Raw genomic sequence first — 8,863 nt, 5'->3', positions numbered from 1 at the left:
CACCCTTCCCACCCCCACCCTGCTCTCTGCACTGTGCTGCCCACTGGCAGGAACTCCCCCCTTCTCACACCAAAAGTTTGATTATTTTTATTTTTTTTTCCCCAGAAAATGAACTCCCAGCCAGTAATGTGCCTTTTAGTCCAAATTATTAACCAGTGACTGTTGAAAGGAAAAGTCATGAGATAGTCCTTTGGGGAAAATAAACACATGGTTATTAATGGGTCTTTATCCATACACCTGCCATTAATGCCTCTGGGGGAAATAAATACATCTGCAGATGTATTTATTACATAGGTAGATAATCAGGCAGGTAGAAACACACAGCTATATGCATAACTATGCATGCATATACATACATGTACTTCTACATGCCACATTTTTATCTTTGCCTACAAAACTGCATGTGAGGTTATCCACAAATGACTAAGTTAATGAAGCAGTGATTTTATTTTGCATACTATGCAATTCCAGCTGTTTTAATTTTCCTTTGAAATTACACCCCTCTTGCTCACAGAAACATATAGAGAGTGGGAGAAGTCAAATTTCTGTACTGATTTTTCCCAGAGATCCAGTAAAACCCACCAAAAAAAATAAATCAAAGAAAACTCATGAGGCAGCAAGTAGAGACCATGCAAATAAAATGTGTACTTGTTGTTCTTATGAGCACTTATACCAGAGCATTGCTAACCCTCATTAATATCCCTACCTCCATCATACTGCAGATCAGGTAATTGGTAATTCTAAGCAATTTTTGGAACTCTGGCTGTGATTACTGAAAAAATGAACATTGGTGAGACTAAGCTGCACACAGGGTTTATGTAGTAGTGATTAAAACCTAGCGAGAACCAAGGGTACCTACTGCTAGAGAGCCAGTTTTGATATAACTTCATTTGTGGTGATGTTGGTTTTGTTCAGTTTGACTACAAAGACCAAAATGTTATGGAGGATGGATGTCAGCAAGAGCTGTTTGCCTCCAAAAGAAGTTTAGCTAGTCAACAAAGCAAATTATATTATAGGGTTAAGTTGAAAAATATTCATAAAAAAATTCATTATAGGATCCATGGAACACAAAAGAATCACTATTAGATCACCTTAGTGACCTTAACTTCCAAAAATGTTATCTGTAGAAAATGAACTACTATATTAATTTAACAAGTGGCTTTTCTGAAATTTAGTCATATTATGTGCAACTAGGTCTTCCTGCAATTCCATTTATACTCTGTTTTCACCCACAGCCCTTGCTATTAAGGCAGGGGTTTGGAATGGGGAGGTTGGTTTCATCGTTTAAAATTATTTTGATGCCTGAGCTTTATGGGAACAATTACCCACTGTTTGCCTGAAGCAAAGAAAGATGAATGCTAACCCTCCCCAAGCCCTTTGGTGTTTGCCACGTCCTCTTCCTCCTTCTGCCCTGCAGTGTCCTGAGGAAGGGAAGGAGGGGGGGACCCCTCAAACATACAAACCTCGCTGCTGCTCAGTGCACACACCAAACGGAGCAGCCAGCACTGAGGAGCTTGCATGCTGTGAATGTTGGGCATCCGCAGGCATGTGCACATTTCAAAAGCACAAAGTGGTTTTATTTCCCAGAGTGATCCGTTTGAGATCTCAGTTTTACACTGTACATCCTAAACAGGACTTCCTACTTCAGTACTTAGCCTGGCTGTCAGTGTAATCTTCCTAAATCGAATTATGCTGCTGCAACTGCTGCTTCACTGTCTGAACTGCCATGCCTATAGTACCAGGGACATTTGTGATACCAGTGAGCAGACCAGAAGATAAATTCTTTACACTCCAGATACTTGAATGGGAACTGGTGAGAGAAGCCAAATATATTCACATTATTCAGTGAGTAGAGTGTGGGATTTCCTCCCTTTTCAGAGACAGTTTCAATATGGGATCCCAGGATCCTGAAATTAACGTGAAATGGCTTCTAAGGCTATCCCACCCTCCATCTCATCCCCCTCACTTGCCTTAAATGACAGGCAATCCTGCCAAGACATTTCAAATCTGGCTTAGTTCAGAAAAGTCTGTCCTTGCCTTGGCCAGACGATACCAGCAAAAACACATGGGGCTGGAAGGAGCTCCATGAAATGCCCAGACCTCCTGCCACACAGAGCAGATCTTGATGCAGAACCTGGAGGTTTGAGGGAAGGCTGAGACCTGACAGGTGAGATTCCACCAGACCACATGCATCACTTTTATATCACATTGATTCCCTGCTGGCACAGCATCTCCCAGAGCCCCTCGAAGAAAAGTTCCCATCCTGAAATCAGAGCATTTGCAGCTTCTCGGGTTATTTTCCTCCTTCCCTGCAGGCTCTTTGTACTGCAATACCCATGTGGGGAAAACTCTGTGGATGGCCCCTGGGAACGGTCCGAGCAGGCATAAACTCTCAGCTTGGCCAAACAGAGCCAACAAGCTTTTGTTTATGCATCTGCTCCTCTGGTCGCCAAAAGCTCATTAAAAAAAGACACAAAGAAGCTGCAGAGGAACTGGACAACCCCCCTCCCCTCTCCTTCCATCTCATCCCCCTCACTTGCCTTAAATGACAGGCAATCCTGCCAAGACATTTCAAATCTGGCTTAGTTCAGAAAAGTCTGTCCTTGCCTTGGCCAGACGATACCAGCAAAAACACATGGGGCTGGAAGGAGCTCCATGAAATGCCCAGACCTCCTGCCACACAGAGCAGATCTTGATGCAGAACCTGGAGGTTTGAGGGAAGGCTGAGACCTGACAGGTGAGATTCCACCAGACCACATGCATCACTTTTATATCACATTGATTCCCTGCTGGCACAGCATCTCCCAGAGCCCCTCGAAGAAAAGTTCCCATCCTGAAATCAGAGCATTTGCAGCTTCTCGGGTTATTTTCCTCCTTCCCTGCAGGCTCTTTGTACTGCAATACCCATGTGGGGAAAACTCTGTGGATGGCCCCTGGGAACGGTCCGAGCAGGCATAAACTCTCAGCTTGGCCAAACAGAGCCAACAAGCTTTTGTTTATGCATCTGCTCCTCTGGTCGCCAAAAGCTCATTAAAAAAAGACACAAAGAAGCTGCAGAGGAACTGGACAACCCCCCTCCCCTCTCCTCCTCGACCTGTCACGACTCCCCGTGCTCGCTGGCTCCACCAGTGCCTGCCAGGCAGCCGGACTGAGGAGCCCGACCAGAGCCCATGTGGCCGCAGGAGCAGCCATTTTTTTTGGGGGGGGTTAGGGGGAGGGGGAGAGAAAAGGGCTGGCACTGGGAACACCGATTATGTACTCCCTTGCTCATGTAGCTCAGTAATTTCACAAGTGGTCAATGTCCCCCATAGAACACATCTGGGATGTGGCAGCCAGAGGGTGGACTGCATGTCACATCTGGGGCTTCAAGTGCCTCAGCACCTAATGCAAGGGAGGAGGCAGGCTATGGCTGTGGGTAGCAGCTCTCAGGGGAAGCTAAGAAATTAGGAGATTGGCTTGAAGGAGCTGGTTTAACACGGTTTTTACACAGTTGTATTAATAAGCAATCAGCCTGACATGGAAGCTGCCTTCAGCTCTGTCTACATCACAGATTGCACCATTGCAACAACCACTGGAGACAAGCCAGTATGGTCTTGCTGTGGCTTTCGTAAGGCATGCTTCACTAGTACACTGCTAAGTACACTAGTACATCTGCTAAGGCAGACATGGAAGCACATTCAAGATGCCACTACAAGAAGAAAATCCACTTAATAATGAATGCCATAACTTTTCATGTAAACCACATGCAAAAGCAGAAATACATTTAACATGAAAACTCCATGTTGTCCAGAAAATGTATTCATTTGCAAGTGGCAACGGACAAAAGGGGCCACAAAGATGATCAGAGTACTTAGCAGATGAGAAGAGGCTGAGAAAACTGGGTTTGTTCAGCATTAAGAAAAGAAGACTTTGGGAGACCTTATTACAATGTTCCAGTATTTAAAGGGTGGCTACCAAGAAGATAGAGACTCCCTATTTCCAAGGAATCACACGGAAAAGACAAGAGGTAATGGGCACAAATTGATCCTAGGGAGATTCTGATTGGACACAAGAGGTAAAGTCACCATGAAGACAATCAAACATTGGAATAGTCTGCCAAGAGAAGTGGTAGATTCACTCACATTGGACAGTTTTAAGTCTCAGCTTGAAAAGGTGCTGAGCCATCTCATATAAACTACAACAACCTAAGAAGGTTGGACCTTGAGGTCCCTTCCAATCTGTCATTCTGTGATTCTGTGATCTATGAAAATCCACCTTACCAGCTGGAAATGAAATAACTGTCCAAGATGAGAACAGGCCTGGAAGTAGGAATGAGAAAGCATAAACTTGCTCATTTTGAAGCAGAGTTGCCTAAAGGTAGATATTAGAATGACCCCACTTTCAGAATATGCCAAAAATGTTTACACCATTGCTGGAATCTGTGAACAAGTCACCTGTATTTGGCAATGCCCAGCTATAAACAAGAGGTGTGAGTTTGGCCTGTGTGGACACCCCAAAGTGGCTTTATTCTAGCTTGGCTGGATGCTGACAGGAACAAAACTGGACAAGCAGGTTCATTGCTGTCAAGGCCCAAATTAGTCTAACTTGCCTTGGATAGATCTCTGCACTCCTAGGTGCATAGTTATGGCTGAAGGCATGTGGAATTTTAGGGACATACCTTTGAAAAAATCAGTTTCTTCCACTGCTTCTTTGTTTGCCTCCATCATGCCCTCAAACTCTGTATTACTGCTCATGCCAGGACAACAGTGTCCTACACACCCCTCCTTCAAGTAGCTGTTCATTTTTTCCCCATCATACTCTTTGTGGGGGTAAAGGGTTTGTGGAAAAGAGAAAAACACTTTTACTTGCTTATGTGGCTGAAGTGTCTTGAAATTTCTCTCTTGCTTGCATCAGGAAGCAGCTCTGAAGCATCACTTTCTGAGCAGGAAGCAGAGAGTAATTCAGTGTCCTGGCCCCTGGACATGTGGTCAGTCAGGGTAATGGATGGGCAACTGGTGACAGGGACAAGCCACAGATTCTTCCACAGAAGTAAGGAATTAGCAAACTTTTTTCTTTCCTTTTTTTCTCCTCTTTTTTCTTACTTTCCTTTTGTGTGTGTGTTTATTGTTATTTGTTTTTTTCTTCGTTTTGTTTTGAGGAGGTCTTAAAGTTGACAGGTGTGCAAAAAATTCTCAAAGCTTTGGTTGACAAAACTGCTGGAGAAGGATGAAATCTTTTTTTTTTTTTTTTTTTTCCCCAATACCTCATTGGCTCTGCAGGCTCTCACTGCATCCTCCCATGAAGAGGTCTGCATCTCACATGAGTGCTCTCCCCCCCATGGTGCAGGAATGGAAAGCACCATCCTCAGTCACTTTGTCCACATGGCAGTGCTTCTGTGCCGATTCTCCCCTGCAGGAGATGAAGAACAAGGGAGCAAATGTCACACTACTCACAAAGAGGCTCCTGGAAGAGAGACCTGAATTCTGGCCCTTGCTCCTGCTAATATCAAAGGATTTTGTGCTATGTGGAACACCATGTGTCCCCCATATCACAGAAGAAACAATCTCCAGCTGAAGGTTTTTAGGTTGTTTGTAGCACCTTTCTGCCATGGAGGTGCCTCTATGTCTGCTAAATTTTATCATGTTGCAGTCTTTCACTGTTCAAGGCTGTAATAAGATGTCTCTCCTACACCCTATATGTATGTGGACTTAATATCTTAGAGATATTTGACCACTGTCACATTTGCTTGAAACTGGCAGAAGGGTTAAAAAATTATGAGTCAAGTAGATACAAGAAATAAACAGACAGAGAGAAAATGTGATTAAGCCAGCACTTCACAGGACAGGTTTAGAAGTTGAAACTGCAGGCAACTGAAAAGAGAGCAAAGCATTCTCGGAAATTGTGAAAACCCAGCTGAAAGATTTGAGACTGTTCAATCTTTAAGAACAGGAGAGCAGACAGACAAGTGTGATAACAGCCTTCCAGTGGGGAAAGGCTGGAGGTCCCTGATCAATTACCCTCATAGCCACTGAGGGTAAGAGAGGAAATAATCAGTCTAATTTTCTGGACAGCAGATTTATCTCAGACAATGTGGAACATTTTCTGACTTTCAGAGCAGCTAAGCACTGAATAACGTTGTCTGAGGAGTCTGGGACTGGCATCAATTGAGGTGTGTAAGATGCGGTCTGATAGATATCTGTCAGGGATGAAACTTAATTCTGTCTTACAACAGAAGTAGGTATTAGGTAGTCCTCTCAGGCTTATTCAAGTCCCACGCATTGATGACTGATAGGAACACAGTTTGTGTTTTCCTGTACTTTAATAAAACAGCCCCCAAAATGAAGTACTTTATTGGGTCAAGTGTAACATTTCATCCAACTTGCATTTCAGTATTTCTTTCCAGAAGAAAAAAAACCTAATATGATCACTCTGAGCTGATACTTCTTTTTTTGAAAGGTATCTTGGAGTGAGTGGATTTGTTGTCATCTTTTGGTGTCCAGAAACAAAACTGAAAAAAACCAAAACACTCAACCTTCAAGCTATTATCACACAACCCTAGTTCCAGCTAGGGACTCCAGGGAGGCACTTCCAGGCACAAGAAGATAGGGACTTCTGAAGTGTGTCAATAGGTGCCAAAGTTCTACCAGTGATTTACAGTGATGGTTCAAAATTATGTCGAATGACCTTCCCAAATCAGTACAATTAGCAGTTTACAGTGTGTGTGTCAATAGTGTGTGACTTCTTTCTCAACTAGCACTTGCCAGTCTGTTCAAACAGCATTTGGGGAAATGTCCAAACTGGACACTTCCAGGTAATTCTCTTTTTTTGCAAATATTTTCACATCCAGGAGAACTGCTTGGTAACTGAATAGTCTTGTGGGACACAATGTAGGGTACACACAATATAGAGACATAAGAACATAAAGAACCGTGAGATCCAGAAAAGGGCACAGCAAGGGCTGCCACAGGCACAGGAGGGATCTCCATCACTCTACCATTCTTCTAAAGACTTCTTGGGATATTAGCACACCTGGTTCTCACAGTCCCATCCAAAGAACTATTTTTATCTCAGCACTGAGGAAGCCTTGTTTTAAATATGCTACAATCAAAATGTATTTGCACAGCTGATATCTTAAATGTGATTAATCACTTTGAAGACATAATTGATTTTTAACACTCATGTCCCAAAAAATGTTTTCTTACAAAGTATAAAAGCTCATCACAACTAATTGTATATTTAACTGTAAATCTTTTTCCTTCTTTTACTTCATATCCACCTTTATGGTTGTCATTTGTCCCAAAGAAAATTGTTCCAGTAGTGGCAAGCTGAGCTTCTGTTCAAACTCCCTTCTAGGACACAACTTACTCAGGTTTGAAGAACAGGGAGAGCATCTTAGCTTATTTGTTGATCAAATTCCTCTGTTTATAGCTGTGCAAATCACCTCTCTGCAGTCTGGGGTAGCAGAATACCTCAGTTCTTGCAACCAGAGTCTTCACCCAAAACCAGAAACACTAATCCAAAACTCCTTTTCTGTGTACTTTGCCTTTATTAACATGCTAACGTATTGATTGCACTTTTTTTTTTTTCTCTTTTTTTTAACGTCTGCCTATTTTCTCACATCTGTCATCCAAGCAGAAACATCATAGCAAACATCATACCATCATCTCGCTGTTTTCTGCTGGGGCTGTAGCCACACGAACCCTCTGAACATTTAGCAGCCAATGTGCAGCAGGGAGGCTCCCAGAAGAAAAGCATCAACAGGAAAGGAAAGGAAGTGACCAGGCATTCCGTCTATTTCCCACTGAGTTTGTCTCACCCACCAGTCACCTAAAGGTTAAAAAATACATTCCACTTTGTTTTCTGGAGGCGGACGCCAGAACAAGCAGTGCACAAAATTCATAGAATTGTCATTAAAGCCAAAAGGAAATATTAGAATATGTAGTCTGACCTTTGAAAACCACAAGCAATACAGGGAGCCCACTGGGACATCATTCTTCATTACTTAAGTGCAAATTCTGGTAGAAGAGAATAAGAATATTTACTAGCAGCTTGAGCCTGGCTGAAGTTAGAACCAGACAGTGAATAGTTTGTGAAGAGCTCAGAGCTGACATGTCATCCAGGAGGATTTTAGGATCATGCCTAATACCAACCTTAGCATTGTGGTGAGGTTATTTTATAAAGACAAACAATAACTGTACACTCATAGACATGAGGACAATACATGTATGTATATATGCGTATAGATTTGCACTTTGTGGGAGGTCAGGAATATTTCTGGAATTCTACTAGTATATAGAAGTATATATCATCTATGCAGTAAAAACAGCTGAGAAGCATTTTGAAATTATTTAATTTCACTGAACAGCTGATTCAGTGCTTGCAAGAAATGCATTATTATCCCCATCCTTTTGGTTGTGGGAGTAAACAACGTGAACCCTCCCTGTAACACTCATAGCCAGCAATGAGGACACTCCTTTCCCTCTGCCCAGACTCAGAGGGAGCTGAGGGCCATGGAAGCTCTAAAGGAAGCCCAGACCCTTGGGAGGGGCTGCAGGGTTTCCTAGAGACCTATCCTGCAGCCAAGAGACCAGCCTAGGAAAGCTCTGTTCTTTTCCATTGTTGGGATCACATTTTCCAGGTGAGCTCTGGGTACAAAACATCACAGACTGGGAAAACTGATACACAGGAGGCCCTGTGGTGGAGTGCTGCCAGGCTGGCCCCCAGGGTGTTGCTTTCCTGGCAGAGGTTGTGCTTCAGCAGCAGCATTTCCAGCTGAGACCTGCAGTGTAGTGCTGTGCTGTGGAGAAGCCATGAGATGGGGAATCATGAGCCCAAGAATTACGTGCAGACACAGAGGGTGCAAGCTACACATCTGCAAAAGAAG

The sequence above is a fragment of the Chaetura pelagica genome, unplaced genomic scaffold, assembly GCF_000747805.2.
Source record: "Chaetura pelagica isolate M959 unplaced genomic scaffold, ChaPel_1.0 scaffold67, whole genome shotgun sequence".
NCBI lineage: Eukaryota > Metazoa > Chordata > Aves > Apodiformes > Apodidae > Chaetura > Chaetura pelagica.
Note: the sequence above shows the minus strand (reverse complement) of the source record.